Below are 17380 nucleotides of genomic sequence, written 5' to 3' on the forward strand. Positions count from 1 at the left end.
AAGTAAGAATTTTCAGAATGCTTTGTGCTATGGAACTGCATGATAGAAAAGTATCAATAACTGGATCGATTCATTCTGATCCAATCTATTTATAGAATATAGACACATATATTTTATCCTTGTTACAACTGCAAGAGCAGATAATATATTTTCATTCCAGGACTGTTGCTGTAAGCCTGAATCATGTTCTTACACAAAAGTCAGAAATGAAGAGTATGCTAAACTGGGTGAAATACAGCTTCTGCAAATACTTTAAGAGCTCCCAGTGAGTCAAGGCAAACCAATGTCTACATTTTTCTCTGGTCCGCAGATACAGGGGTATTACAGCCAAAAAAGCAGCTGGATATGAAATCCAGATTGCTGAAATTCTCGGTAGAACAAAGATCTGGAGACTGCCCATACAGTGGATATATTTTTTAAAAAATACACACCCTTGCTAAAATGCCAGGTTTTGAGATGTAAGAAAAAATAAGGCCACATCTTGGAATTTTTCCAATCTTTAATATAATATATAATCTGTGCAATTCAATTGAAAAACAAACTGAAATCTTTTAGGGGGGGGGGGAATAGAAAATGTTCAACAATAAATGTGCACACTCTCTTATAAATAGGGATGTGGCTGTGTTCAGAGTTAATGGTGTTCATAACACTACACAACTACCATTAATTAAAGTAATTCTGATGGAGTCCATATAAAGTTCAGTTGTTCTGGTAGGATTTTTCTGACAGTTGCCTGTAACAGCAAAAGCCTCAGTCTGCAAAGAGCTTGCAAAGCATCCAAAGGGATCCCATTGTTGGAAGATATCAGTCAGGAGAAGGACACAAATAATGTTTCAAGGCATTAGGTATACCATAGAACACAGTGAAGACAGTCATCAACAAGTGGAAAAATATGGCATGACAGTGACATTAACAAGAACTGGGTATTTCAAATTGATTTAAAAAAAAACAGAAGAAAACTTGTTGGATAGCCTGCCAAGTGGTCCAGGCAATATTAAGCTGCAGGAATTTCTGGCAAGTTCTGGTTTTGAACTACATGTGATAACAATCTCCCACATTTTTCATGTATCTGGGCTGTGGGATAGGGTGGCAAGATGAAAGCCTTTTCTTACAAAGAAAAACAACATCCAAGCCTGGCTACATTTTGCAAAAACGTACATCAAGTCTGACAAAAACATGTGAGAAAATGTGTTATGATCCAATGAGACCAAGGATGAATTTTTTGGGTCTTAATTCCAAAAAGTATGTTTGGTGCAAAAACAACTTGGTGCACCACAAAAGTACATCGTGTCCGTCGGGAAGCAGGGTTGTGGCATGCTTTGGACCTGTTTTCCTTCAGCTGGAACTGGAGCTTTAGTCAAGATGGAGTGGGAATTGTGAATGGTTCCAATTATCAGTCAATTTTGGCACAAAACCTTCAAGCCTCTACTAAAATGCTGACGATGAAGACAATTTTCACTTTTCAACACACAAATAACCCGAAACATACATCTAGATAAACAAAATAATGTCTTCACCACAGGGGTGGATTCCTGTACCGGTTGGTACTGGTTCGCTTTGTGCGTGCTTTGCGTGTGCGCTTCTCGCACGCTGCATGTTGCTTGCACATGCACAGTTGACTATAAATTGTTCTGTGCATGTGCAGAAACATGCTGGCAATGTCAAAAGAGACCAGGGAATGGTTTCGGGGGCATGGCCACCCTGGGTCGCTGACGGTTCTGTGACCCAGGCCGAATCACCACTATCAGTTCGGCTGAACCGGGCTGAGCCAGGAGCAACCCACCTCTGCTTCATCAGAATTTGATCAAAGTTTTGGAATGGCACAGCCAGATTTTGGACCTAAATCCAATTGAAAATCTGTGGGGGTGGCTTGAAGTGGGCTGTGGGTAGGAGATGTAATCTGACAGATTTGCAGCGCTTTTTCAAGGAAGACAGAGCAAAGATTCCCAAGGCACGATGTGCCATACTGATAGGCTCCCACCTCAAAAGACTGAAAGTTGTCATAAACATCAAAAGGTGCTTCAATAAAGTATTATTTTAAGGGTGGACACACTTTGTATGTTTTTATTGTTATTTCTGCCCCTAAAAGATTTCAGTTTGTTTTTCAATTGAATTGTATAGCATATATGTTATATGATATACATATATGTTATATTAAAGGTGGGAAAAAATTCTGAAGTGATTTATCTCAGTCTGATTTTTGTTCTAACAGCTCAAAACCATGGCATTTTAACATGGATATGTAGACTTTTAAAATCTACTGTATGTAATGCAAACAATTGGTTTTTGTAAGCCGACAGATTGAAGAAATCAAAGTTTTTGCAGATGCTTGCAATAAACTGAGAGTTGTGGGTTCCATCATACTCTGAGTTATGAATGCAGCCTTTCATAGACGTAAGGCTTGACCAAACCTCTTTTTAATTACTTTGTTTTATTTTTTAAAAAATTGCCTGTTTAAGATTGAAAAACCTTTCGAACCGCACGCCTATCAGTCACTGGGAGAGTTTCCCTTCAATCCATTTCAAAAATTACATCTTTTCAGCTTTGTAAGATCTTTAATTTTTTTTGCCACTTTTTTGCAATATGCAGCAAAGGAATGGCTTTAGATTTGTTTCAGGCAAAATGCTAAAAAATGAAATTGGTTCAAAGGAAGACTTTGAAAATTAATTAGAAATGCCCTCTTTTGTGGGGAAAAAATCTGTCTTGTTTACTTTTCAGATGAAAAACAAGATGATTACCAAAACATATGATTGCTATTTTTTTTTAAAAGGCTGATCTGGAGTTTGTGAAGTGCTTGAGCTTTTTAACTCTACTGGAACCAAAAGTTGTTACTAAAGATGAACAAACTCTTTGAAGGTAACTCAAATGGACTTTATGGTGGACTTAGAAACTACAATTGACAAGAAAGTGATAGAAATACTGATTTTACTAATGGAATCGGGTGATCATTTTAAAAATACAAAGGGACAAACTAATAATGTATCAAAAGAATAATGTGGACTACCTTTTAAAATTGAAATACAAGAGACATACTGGAGTAATTTCATGGAAATTATAAGTGGACTTGGATAAAGATAAGAACTTTGAAAGCAGAGGCAAAGCTAGTAGAAGAAAACAGTAGCTAGAATTTTATCTAGGGGGCTTAAAGATGGCTTTAAAAAATTGAAATCCCAATACTTTAATACAAATTAAAATATGCTTTACGATTATCGATATAATTAAAATACACAGTAAAATTTCATAATTATCAATTGAAATTCACACCATCTAAATGAGTAAAAATCGCAGTTGTTTGAACATTTAGTTAATAACATCAACTCTAACAGATTTTATTTTTAAAAAACATAAGCTTTTGTAAACTGTAGCTCACTTAATCATATGTACAGAGTGACTACTATGGTAAGATTTAAGTTGGGAGTGGGGAAGAGAAGACAAATTGGTTATGTGTTAGCGTTCCAAATATCATGCAGAATTAAACCAGAGTCCAAGGCAAAACTATCCTTAAAGTTCCAATTTAATAAGTCAGACATGTTGGCACATCTGTGGAAATCCCGAATCTAAAAGCTTCCTGGGATTCCACCCAGTTGAAAGTTCATGATCTTATCCCCACACCTATAAATCCGTCACATGGTCCAATCTTCTTCGGCCACGGTGGCATCTCCACCCAGCTGGTTCCGGTCAGGTGCAGAGGTGTGGAGACAAAAGATGACCTTGGGCTTCTAGAAAGGAATGACAACAACACATTCCACAATTCTACTCCTTTCTATTCCCCCTCCCAATTACTACACTAATGAAACAGCATAATGAAATAATAGAGAGTGTGGCAGGCCAAAGACCCTAAAAAGGAATATAACTGCAGGCCTGACAGCAGATGCTAGTTACTTGTGAGATAGATTACAAATACCTTATTAAAAGTTAAAAACCCATTGTGTTACTCATGTGCTGCCTGACATATCCTAATAGCCACTCCAAACATCTGATGAAGTGTACTGCTATATAGCTCACTGTTTACTTTTCAATAACAATTGTTAGTCTGAAAAGGTACTACCAGACATTTTTGCCTCCCATAGATTCCACAATTCCCCTCTACAACCCCTAGCTTTTAGTTTGGGGGAGGGTGTGGGGTTACCAAATAGTAAGAATTTCTGCTAAGAAATGCCACAGACTGAGAAGCTCTAGCATCTGACACACCAAGAAGTTCCTCCCTAAAAATATCTGATTCCAGTCATCCCAAGCAATAAAGATATTCTTTTGTGAAACACAAACATGAATTTCAATGCATTTGTAGACCCTGTGTGGTGTGTAGAAAGGAACTACGCACAGAGGTATTCAGCCAGTTCTCTCCGGTTTGGGAGGCTCTGCCCATCTGCCCCAACATAATGCAAGAGCACTGCACATGCACAAGCGCGCTCACATTTGCAAACCGGTAGGGAAGGTAAATACCTCTGACTGAGCACCTGAAAATTCATCATATCTTGGCTCTGAAGTAACTATGAATTGTTCTCAAAATTCTGCTGAATTCTGGTATAGAGTTTTGTTGCCTATGGCAAAATACAAGATGGCCATTTTTGCAGTTACATTTACCAAAGCTTGAACATTGTCCCTCAGGCTGTCTTGCCTTTATTTATTTATTTACCAAATTTAAACACTGCCCATCTCCCTATCCAAGTGACCATTGCCATTCACAGAGTGTTTGGGAGCCATGGAACCAAAGTTCCATGTAGAGAATTCTGATGCATTAGTAGAGAGATATTAGTTATTAATACAGGTTTGTTTGGGGTCCCAGAGTGGGTGGCAAGAGAAAAAGCCAGGAAATTCAGGAGGATCAGCTGGGAAACTTCTACCCACCGATTCTCACCCTGCCTGATGGCTCTTCTCTCCCTTCTTGACTGTTCTACTAAACCAAAGAATCCATGAAATGAGAGATGGTAGCTAACTAGTGTGCTATTACATTTTATGGCTTGGGATTAATTAATATGTATTTTCTTCCTTTGAGTAGGAAATGCATTGCAGTACAGAATTGACATGATCTATAGAATTCTCTGAAGTGGGAAGAGAATTCAGGAAGCCACAGAAGAAGGATAGTTATTGGAGAATCACACCCCCATGGGACTATTTTCTCAAGAACAGATGAGAAAGAGAAGACTGAAAATGCACAAAAGTTAAAAATAACTGCATAAATTAAAAACATGTTTCTTTCCTCAGAGCAACCCAAAGGAATCCCTAATTTTGGATTATTGCAACAAAAGCAGGAAAGCAATGGGAATAAATAATTGCTACAAATGAACGCTGTTCAGCTCATTCTGATGCTTAAAATCACCCTGCATTCAAGTCTATTTATGAAAGGCAAGTTGGCTCAGCTAAATTTGTCTCTGTATTCTTTGGGTTGAGGATTTACGCCACATGGCAACATCTGTGAGAAACATGTTTGAAACGTGATATCACAGGTAGACGTAACAACTTTATGAATGAAGGCAAATATATGTGACCCAGGATAGTGTTGCAAGATCCAGCCCAAGTCTGTCACTGGGACCAGAGGTTTAATCTTCCCAGCTTTCAGACTCTTCCTGGAGCCCATCCTCAGGGAACTTCTCTCTCACCAGAATGTGTTTGGCAAAGAATCCCTAATGTGTTGACACAATCTGGTGAGAGGGAAGTTCCCTGAGGATGGGCTCCAGGAAGAGTCCGAAAAATCAGAAGACTAAACCTATGGTCCCGGTGAACGACCCAGTTTGGATCCTGTACAACTTTATTTATTACATCAGAATACATTTTCCTAAACTGGGTTGTGGTTTGTTTTCACAGCATTTCAGCTTTTCTGATATACTTTCTTGAGGACCAGAAGGCAAAAGCGGAATGCAAACATATTTTTGTGTCTAGAAAACATGCTTGCAGAACCCAGAGGTTTCCTGAACAGATGGTAGAGTAGCAGCCAGTAACGAAGAACTTGGTGGAAGATCTCAACCAAAACTGCAGTTCAGGGGCAAAAAAAGAGGGATGATCAAATAACTTCCTTTTAATTTTTGTATTTTAAATCATCAAGTAGAACTGAAAGAGGTTTATACTTGAAACCATGAGTAACGCTTGCTAATTATTTATAATAATTTGGAGGCTTTCCAGATACGGCATTTACAGGTGAAACTTGAAAAAACTAGAATATCGTGCAAAAGTTCATTTATTTCAGTAATGCAACTTAAAAGGTGAAACTAATATATGAGATAAGACTCATTACATGCAAAGCAAGATAGTTCAAGCCGTGATTTGTCATAATTGTGATGATTATGGCGTACAGCTCATAAAAACCCCAAATCCACCATCTCAGAAAATTAGAATATTGTATACAATCAATAAAACAAGGATTGTACATAGAACAATATTGGACCTCTGAAAAGTATAAGCATGCATATGTACTTAGTACTTGGTTTGGGCCCCTTTTTTAGCAATTACTGCCTCAATGCGGCGTGGCATGGAAGCTATCAGCCTGTGGCACTGCTGAGGTGTTATGGAAGACCAGGATGCTTCAATAGCGGCCTTCAGCTCTTCTGCATTGTTCGGTCTCATGTCTCTCATCGTTCTCCTGGCAATGCCCCATGGATTCTCTATGGGGTTCAGGTCAGGCGAGTTTGCTGGCCAATCAAGCACAGTAATCCCACAGTCATTGAACCAGGTTTTGGTACTTTTGGCAATGTGGGCAGCTGGAAAATGAAGTCAGCATCCCCATAAATCTTGTCTGTGGAAGGAAGCATGAAGTGTTTCAAAATCTCCTGGTAGATGGCTGCGTTGACCCTGGTCTTAATGAAGCGCAGTGGTCCAAAGTCCTGTTGCTCCTTGGTCTAAAGTCCTCTTTTCTGATGAGAGCAACTTTTGCCAAAAGCACCAAAACCTGATTTAATGACCGTAGGATTACTGTGCTTGATTGGCCAGCTAACTCGCCTGACCTGAACCCCATACAGAATCTATGGGGCATTGCCAAGAGAAAGATGAGAGACATGAGACCGAACAATGCAGAAGAGCTGAAGGCGCCTATTGAAGCATCCTGGTCTTCCATAACACCTCAGCAATGCCACAAGCTGATAGCTTCCATGCCACGCTGCATTGAGGCAGTAATTGCTGCAAAAGGGGCCCAAACCAAGTACTGAGTACATATGCATGCTTATACTTTTCAGAGGTCCGATATTGTTCTATGTACAATCCTTGTTTTATTGATCGCATGTAATATTCTAATTTTCCGAGATGGTGGATTTGGGGTTTTCATGAGCTGTACGCCATAATCATCACAATTATGACAAATCACGGCTTGAACAATCTTGCTTTGCATGTAATGAGTCTTATCTCATATATTAGTTTCACCTTTTAAGTTGCATTACTGAAATAAATGAACTTTTGCACGATATTCTAATTTTTTGAGTTTCACCTGTACATGCTTAACATATATTGAAAGCTCTAAATTGAGGAAACCCAGTGGTGGTGGACTTGTGCTTAGTCAACTTCTTTTGATGTAGTTGAATCCATGCTACCAGTATCTTTTCTATCAGCGAAATAAAAAAACAACTAAATAAAAATTCCAAGAGAGTTTAAGAGACTACAGAGTCTATTCACTTTAGGAAATTCCCTTACACAAAATCAAATTATTAGTTTATTTAGTTTAATGCCTGGTGCTTAATGTCATGTTTATTTTGGAAATCTCATCTGTGCATACCATATCCAGCAACAGATAATTGCAAAAAGTTAAATGTTTTAAACTCTCTTTTCTGTTGTCTTGTGGGCATACGAGCTTTTGCACTCTCAGTCTGTTACCTCTACATTAAGGAGCAGCAACTCACTTTTTAAAAAGGCGAGAATGTATTGCAAATGTAAGTTATTCTTATTGTTCTAATGAGCTATACCTGCCAGAAAGTTTGTTTGGTACATTCTGGTTAGGCAAGAATCCTACATTCTGGCTAGCTGTCCAGTATTGTATTATCTAGTGAGATGGGTGGCATATAAATTTAAGAAATAAGTAAATAATAGTCTCAATTAAGAGGAAAGGTGCACTCGAATAAAATATTAATGTGCCAGTATGATGAATAGGCAGAGATGGGTTTCTGGAGAGAGGAGGGCTGGATTTATGGATAATCATGGGGGAAAGGAAAAATTGGATTGGTGTGAAGATCTGTGCAAAAGATTATACTTAAACCAGCCCTTTTTCTCCATCTTCAATATTTGTTGACTTGGCCTTTAGTGGTGTGGAGTGAATTTGCCATATCTATAAAATACAACAAAACTGTTATACAAACAAAATACATACAAAATTCAAGAACCTCAATTCAAAGCATTGCTAATATCTCATTTAAATATGAAAATGTATACAGATACACTGTAAATTGGTACAGTGAAGGAGGTAGGCGGTTACAAATCAATAAATAAGAAGGTAGGTAGGCAGATGCATTTATTAAAGCTTTAGCAATTGTTGGTAAAAGAAAAACAGTCCACAAAATGCTTTCCTAATCACTCAACTAATACAAATACTAGAAGCTACTTTGACTCAAAAATATTTACAGAAGACAGACTAAATAAATTTAATTGAATTATCCACTAAAAACCAAACTTGGTCTCCCTGCGCTTTTAATTTGTTTATAGCTTTGGGCTTTTCCTAGCTATTTTAAAGAAAAGTCATTCTCCCTCATTTGAAATATGAGTATTTAAAAATATACTTTAGATGGCTTATTTTAGTTCACTATTTTTGTGATGTGGTTATGTGCTTATTGTTTTTGCAGATTGTATATGTGGTAATACTGGTATTTTTAACTTTGCCCACACATTCTTCAGGGATTTTTGCCTTATAAACTATTTTTTCACATTGTATTCTAATTAATGGTTATATTTTTTGGATCTCTTTCTTTTCTTCAAGTGGAAAGTTAACTCTTAAGTACAATGTTTTTATCCCCAGAATCTTTTCTTCTACATATGCTGAGTTTTAATATTGTCATTTCCAAAAAAATCAGCTATAATTTACATCCTGGATTTGTTCCCATCTCTCACTTAAGAAAAATTAAATAGTGACTCTCCAGACTTAGCACCAGTAAAACACATTACTGTCAGAAATATCTCTACTTACTTCCTGTGTAACTTTCTTCATAAATCTACCAATTATGAGTGTGGTAGTTGTTTTTCTAAATTATTTAGCATTAGAATTCTAGATCAATCTCCACACCTGGAAAAGGAAGAAGAGCATATTCACCATACCCACATCTTGTTGCATTATTCTTGGTTCATCAATCTTTAATGTCTACTTTTTTTTTTTAACAACCCCGGTAATCCGTTTCATGGTGGGATTGGGGTGACTGAATGGAGCTGAGCATTTACTGTCTGGATGCCCTTCCTGATGCCTATGCAGACTTTGCAGCAGGTATTTTCTCTTTGTGCCCTGACAGAGAAACATCTGTCGCTGCCTAGGATTGAACTCTTAACCTTCCAAGTAGGGGGCGAGTGTCTTCACCTCTACGCCATGGTGCCACTCCCTCAACATCTATTTGAACATGTGAAAAAGGCTACTATGTGCATGTGTTGTAGGGAACCTATGGAATGCTGAACCAAATGAACTGACAATGGCATTAGGCCAGAGGAATTTGCTGAAGTGACAAGTGAGCAAATGTGGTCCTTCGTATGTTATTTCAAAATATATGCATTACTTCCGCAGCACAATCTTAATAAGAATTTTAAAGGAAATTCTAAGTTCTAGATCACAGCCCTAGAGAACTCCAAAAGAGCATTTTTTATTCTGTGAACTAGATCTTCTACTGATAATGATTATACTTTTGTTAAACTTAAACTTAGCCATCCTGAATAATGACTGTTCTGAAACTACCAATTTATTATAATTTCTCAGCCAAACTAGTCTCATTGATGGCCAAGAATATCATAAGATAGTCTTTCCCAATAATTTCTAGATGTGATGGATTATAGCTCGTACCACCCTCCACCAATAGTCATGTTCAAAAGGAATTAAAATCCATAATATCAGGTTTGGAAAGGCTGCCTAAAAGAAATAGCAGATGTAAATTGTGGCCTCTGATTTCTGTCCCACCAAATCCTGAGTATTATTACTTCTGGATTTCCAAACATGTATGTCTTTGGAAATATCCATATAGTCCTGTCCTGCTTAATAAATATAACAAACGTCAGACCAACATCTAGTGATAGAATCAATCTGAATGCAAATTGCTCAGCATTCACCACAGAATGGGGGAAGCAATTGACTTTGTTTTTTTCAAGTCAGATTTTTTGTTGATTGAGCCATATAGGCACTGACTCATGCACACACAGTTTTCACGCCACAAAGTTTGGAATGATGGTCTAAGTTAAATAATTAGACAAACTCTTCTGGATTCCTGCTTTTTCCTTACCAATAGACATACATAGCCATACTCTCAGGAATATGTCTTCCCAAACCCACTCAACAATATGAAACAGCAAATGAGAGACGCATGGAGAGTTGAGTCTTACTGGTTAAGATGTTTTGCAATTTTCTAAGGATCTGATTGATTGCTAGGAGGACTATAATTTACATTTATCTGCAATCTCTTTACAATTCCAGATTTTGTAGGATTGTATATAAGCTTCTGAAACATTACTTATACTCACAGCAATTCCTAGGAGAGTAGGAATTCATCTAAATTCCAACATTTAGTTCTCTGATTAATCCGCATTTATAATGAAATAAATTGGCTGATTACTGCACAAGAGTTTTGAACAGTGGATATATCCAGTGAGATGTATGGTCTGAGGAGGATGCTTACCTCCTAATTTAATTCTATACTTGAGAGACCCTGTGTGGAACATAAACATCCCTTGCTAATAATGTTATTCTTTGGGGCTGCCATGAAGTTGTATTTATCTCACTCCCATCCCATGTGTGAGACAGGTTTATGTTGTCTCCAGGCATAGGCATACTAGAAAGTTATGGTGATGTTATGTATTGAATATATATATAGTTGTGTTAAGCCCCGCTAAAGTGAAACTAACCTTTAGATGACCGTAACTGTTAACTGCAACTGTTTTGGAGGGAAACTTTGAACATTAATATTTGGGTGGGTTTTTTCATGTATTATGATTTGTTAAGGCCCCGTGGGCCCAGAATATAAATTTCAGGAAATTGCTTGCTGTTCCTCAGTTCCAGTTTGAGTCAACAAATGCTGCTGTATCTATGCTGGTCTGCTTCTTACCTACTCAAGCCCACCACACAATAGGGGATGTTTTCCATTTTAAGCCAAAAGCATCCTTTAGCAGCTTCAAATAATATGAAATTGGTTACATGTCACTGCTCATTAAACTACAGCAGTGATGGCTAATCTTTTTCCCATTGCATGCCAAAAGCAGGGGGAGCACTGGGGGGTTGTGCGGGGTCGTTCCCACACCCATAATTCTATGTGCGCGACCCACCGCATGCATGTGTGCACGACCTCCCGTCCCCCTGCTTTTGGTGCACGATGGGCCTGTTTTCCCCCTCCCAATGCTCCAGAGGCTTTCTAGGAGCCTGGGGAGGGCAAAAACGTCCTTCCCGACCCCCCCCCCCGAGGGCCTCCTGAGGCTGAGGGCAAAAAATGGCTCTACAGGCAAACCAGAAGTTTGGGAACAGACTTCTGGTTTGTCTGTAGGGCTGTTTATTGCCCTCCCGAACCTTCAGGAGGCTTCCCTGAAGCCTCCGGAGGCCAAAAAACGGCCCTATGGGCAAACTGGGTGTCCATTCCCAAACTTATGGGTTGCCCATAGGGCCATTTTTTGCCCTCCAGAGGCTTCAGGAGGTTTCCCTGAAGCCAAGAAGAATGGCCCAACGCGCAAACCGGAAGTCCATTCCCGAACTTCCGGTTTGCGCTTTCGGTTGTTTTTGCGAAAAACAACAGGGTGAAAAATGGCCGAAAATAAAGGCCGAAGTCAGCTGGCCAGCTGTGCACTGGAGCTGACAGGGCAACGCCTCATGTGCCCTGACAAATGGCTCCGCGTGCCACCTGTGGCATACGTGCCATAGGTTCACCATCACGACACTAGAGGCACAGTCACGTGACCAGTAGTTGGAAGGATTAGAGTGTGACATATTTGGACATTTCAGGCTGATGTGGACACATGTTCCCTTCCTCAAATCCTTGATCAACCTTGCCTACTCCTATGATGCTATTATCTTGCTAAAGAGTTGGACAAAGCAATGCAATGTTTGCAATGCTTTCAGGTATGGACAAGAATAATGGAACTGTAATTTAGCATGAGAATTTCCTTTGTGTTTTTCTAGAAACCCACTGTAGCTGTGTGCAAACAATTCCCCACAAACATATGTCTGCCTGTATATCACAACATGTTGATCACTATTTGCATTCTCCACAGAATGGGGAAAGCAATTGACAGCGAGTAAAGTTAAATTTGGAAAGCACCAGATTCTCTGTTTCTATTGTGGACAATATACTAGTTGTTTTATTCATGATTATATCATTTCCTATCGCATTACCAGAGTTTAATGAGATCATTGCGGTAAGCAAGGCTGCAAATAGGGCTACCACATAAAGCTGGTAAAATTTCAGATAATGACTAGATAGTAGCAAAGAGATACAGAAAAATAAACTCTTTATTGCTGCAGTGTGAGGGAATATCTAGTAAATATTATCACGTAAAAATGAGGCAATGGTTTTGGTTGTGTAATTTAGGATTAAACATCACTGGAAAGTCAATCTAAATCCTATAATTGAGGGACAAATAGCTGGTTTTATATGATTGACATCAAATATGAATATTTCCAGCATAGTAAATGGCCATCAAATACTCCATATGTGTTAGATATGTACTCATGTACTCATCCCTAGTACCACGTAACAGAGTGAGCTCCCGTTACTTGTCCCAGCTTCTGGTAACCTAGCAGTTCGAAAGCATGTAAAAATGCAACTAGAAAAATAGGAACCACCTTTAGTATTCTGTGAGTCTTCGAAATGGAGAAGAGCACTGCCCCCTACAGTCAGGAACAACTAGTACATATGTGTGAGGGGAACCTTTACCTTTTACCATGTCTTGTTAATGGTGATTGTAGGCAAAAGCATGGTTTGGTTTGTGTATAGTAGTATGACAAACCTATTATATATATGGGGCATTAAGACAGAAAGGCCCCATTCTGAAACATTTGGCTTGACCATCTCCTTTGGCAAAGCAATCTAGGATCTTTCCTTCTAAATTGAAGGGTAAAATATCTTCTATCTATATATACTAGTAAAACTCTGGTTATCATGACATGTAACTGGGAAAAATTGTCCCTCATAGGGCAACCATTTTTGAACCAAGGTGCGTTGAATGAGCTAATTTACAGAATGTGTACAAAATCTGGGATCCATGACTCCCAAGGGAATAAAATTTGTGGAGTTTACAGCTGTTGCTGGGCTACTGGTGTAGTCATGTGATCTTTATTTTCAACATATGCTGCAGAGGTGGGTTGCTCCCAGTTTGTCCCAGATTGGGCGAACCGGTAGTAGCAGTTTCACAACTGGTCTCACAATCCTTCATTCCATTCCCCACCCATTAGCAGCCACTGGGAAGGGAAGGGAGAAGGGAAGCCAGTAGGAAGCCAGAAACAACTCCTGCTTCCACTGCCTTTTTGCTTGACCTTGGTCATTTTATTTCTCTGTTACTGGGAACTAAGGAAGGAAGGATGACCCAGGCATGGGTTCTGTAGTTTTATCTCCCATTTAAATGTGGCTGTAATTGTAACCTCTGGAATTCTCTCCTCCTTATTAAGCATTCAAGAGAGAGGGGGGGGGGATTGATTGATTTAGGGCCCATTCAATGCAATTAGCATGTTTCACCCATTGAGTGCTATGCTCACTGGATGGCTTCCTTTCACTGGCTTCGTATAACTGATATTTAGTAGTTGTCTAGCTGCTTGGTCGGTCTAGGCCAGCCACAGTCCCATGCAATGCTGAGAATGGCCTTTGGAGAATGATTTTTCAGGCCATGTGCTAACTTCAGAAGAACTTGGGAAAAGGAACAAGGAAGTCATACATAGCCTGTGACTTTCCCATGTGCTATCTGCATTACATGGCAGATGAAGTCCAAAGCAATACATTTCCAAAGAGAAAATGTTCCCACAATGTGCCACAGTGGCTGAGCTTTGGAGATAATTGTACAAATGCCCAATTCACACATTTACCCAGATTACCTCACCATTTAATTTGCTTCACAACATTGTTATGATGCTGAAATTGCAGTGTGGTAATCTTGGAAAAAGGGACAATAAGAATAGGGGGGAGGGGTATAGAATTTAGATGGTGGACTCAGGAAAGAGCCTAATGAAGAATTCTCCCAGGAGTACTTTAGAGATGGATAAACCTCACACTTTTTCTTGCTTTAGATCTATGTTTTAAGAGTTTATAAAAGTTCATCTGGCATGTAATGCGGATGACACATGCGAAGGTCACAGGCTATGTATGACTTCCTTGTTTTTGAAAATAAAGGGTGATAGTTCCTTATGAAGAGGGTGAGAAAGCCAAAAGAAAGAGAAGGGCACTTTACAGAGATGTTTTTTTTAAAAAAAGGGGGGGCAGTGGCTGAGCCCTCCTGAGAAGACTTATCCCTGCTGATGGTTCACATTTTCAGGGGGGGGGGGAATCCAATGAGGGGATGTCTGCATTCATAAGTGTTATTTTATGTTTATCTTTCTCTAGAGGAGACATGTAGGGCCAAAGATGAGGACCTCTGGCTTAATTTCAAAAGCTCTTTACCAGCAATCAGTTCAAACTGTGGGAAAGAGAGAAAACGAAATATCAGGAAGGTAAAAGAGAAAGAAAGGGAGAGAAAGTGATATGTCAGGGAAAGGAATGGCATCAGAATGGATGCTTTGAGTGATCAGCTCTCAACTGGTTACTACTGAGCAAATATGGCCCTGCCATAATGCAGCCAAGAAGATTTAAGTTAAACCCAGAATCTGGGCATGTGTCTCATTCCTCTGCTCTGTAGATATCCTGGTTGCTATCTAGAGAACTAGTCTCTCTGTAATAACCTATGAAATTCTTACGGCAGGGTATTTTAAAACTATTCGCTTGCAACCATTCGCTGCCATTTCAGATCACACCCTTAAAATCAGTTTTACTTTTTTTTTTCCCTCAGTGCCCCTGAATTGCAAAAGAGGGGAACTTACTAATGTAACCGAGCCCTTATTATTAGGCTCATAAGCTTGTTTGGTGTTTACCATAGTATCTGTGTGTCTGTGTGTATGGCTTAGCTAGCATGTTATATGAATACAGCTCATTTTAGCTTACGAATACAGGAAAATATTTAATTCAGGGTTAAGTGCATTGGGTGAACATAGTCATAATGGGTTACTCATTCAGACATCCCGGATATACAGATTGTATCATTTTGTGGAATGTTTAATGCCATACTGCTTCCATTTCGGCTCTCCCGTCATCAGAAAACACAACCCAAATGATTTCTCCTCCATTGCAGAGGGGAGTAGGAGAAACAGCCACCCACCTGTAGATTAGTCTGTAGTTTCCTATTTGCAGTGTCAGCATTATCCATTGTCTAGCATACTGGAGACAGGGGTGCCTGCTGTTGTGTCTGGATTGTTGATTGCGCATTCTGTTCAGACCAATATTATCCTATTCACACCGTGTTTGACTAGAGGCACAATCTGTGCTGTGACCTTTTCTTTCTCACTTCCTTTCCCATTAGATAATGAGACCCCGGGATAAATATACGAGTGCTTTGATAGCTGGGACTATGTGGATGATCTCAGCCTGATATGAAGATTTAAAAACATACATATTCCTCAAAATACAAACCCTCGCCAATCTCTTTCCATGAAGCGGCTCAGGGGCCTATTGCTTTGTCCTGGGAAAAGGTGATAGGATGAGACATCTAAATGTTGTCTTTCAATGCCTTTGCTTTCTCTGCTTGTGCAAGCGGATAAGCCCAGAATCTACTAAGAGAGTGAAAATATTGCTACAAATAGATAGCTGATGTTGTCCCGGTATTTATTTATAGGGGGAAAATGTCCAGACCAAACTTAATTTCTAATGTTGGATTTTCCCCCTTGCCAGAGGGAACCCCCTTGTGGAGAACTGTGAAGCCGTTACAATGGCAACTCCACAGCGTTGTACAGTAGGAGCCATTTTATGGCAGTACAGTAAAAGCCATTTGAAGGCACAACAGGCTGTATCATAACAGAACACACCCCGAGGGGTGTTAGGGGTGTCTTACCCCCACTGTATTTGTTTCCAGAGAGTAAGTCGCTCGAGGCTTTCCAGAGTTATGCTGGAACACACACACACACACACACAGACACAGACACAGACATACACACACACACACACACACAGATAGATAACAACATTGCCCAATTATTTAGAATATGAAGAAAATAGGTCCATCAAGGACTGTGGGATTGGCACACCTTGATCAGGTGGGAATGTTTTCCCTTATCAATCCATTTGTATAGATAATGTATAGGATTTAGCATATGCAGATTAAGAGGACTGCCACAAATGGGATATGCTGGATATTAGACTTCGTAACTGAATAGAAAGTGGAAGCCCACCAAAGCAGATCCGGGTGTTTAGCACGTCCCTTCACTACAATTTAGCTGAAGTGCCTGCATGCCCATCTCAAGGCCAATCAAATCACACAACCAAAGATAAATGAGCTGTTCCGAAGATGATGCTGTTTGCACATTTTAAGTGCGTAAATCTTGTTCCCAAAACTATACAAATATCTCTAAAAAGTGCACTTCTTCTTTTATGTGGCACCATACTGCTCCTTCTTCAGAACAGCCGTGACCAGAAAGGAGGAAGGCAGAAAATAGAAGCCTTTAAAAGCCTAGTTTTTAAGAAGGAAGCAGCACAGAACTACAGGCATGGCCAAGAGAAGACCCAGGCTGGTTAGTCTAATTGTGAAACCATAATTATTTCTTTGGTGGGAAAAACAGCATCCAGGGGTCTATCCTAAAAAGCTCTTTTAGAGCACTTTATTTTAGGCTATCTAATTAATCTGTGTACTCATATATGAAAAGATGATTCTCTTTGGTCTTTGGATCCAGGGGTTTCACCATAATTAAAAGCAGAGCCTCGGCCATTCATAGCTGTAGTCAGAACTAAATCCAAACTATTTCCTGTTTAATTACAGCAGGGTTTTTTCCCCACTCCGAGAGCTTCAAGCACAGCACAAAAGCAGGAAGGGCAATTTATGCACATCGGCCTCCTATTTTTTCCTGCCCAAAGCCAGATCCTGCTTCTCTCACCTTCTGTGATGGGAGCAGGTCCTTCTCACCCAACCCACAAACGGCACAGTGATATTGTTTAATGGTTGTTAGTGGGCTTGCAGATGTGTTCGGTTGGTTCATATTACACCTTGCCCAAATCCCCCTTGATTT

This window comes from Natrix helvetica (assembly GCF_964273705.1).
Source record: "Natrix helvetica genome assembly, chromosome: 1".
Classification (NCBI taxonomy): Eukaryota; Metazoa; Chordata; class Lepidosauria; order Squamata; family Natricidae; genus Natrix; species Natrix helvetica.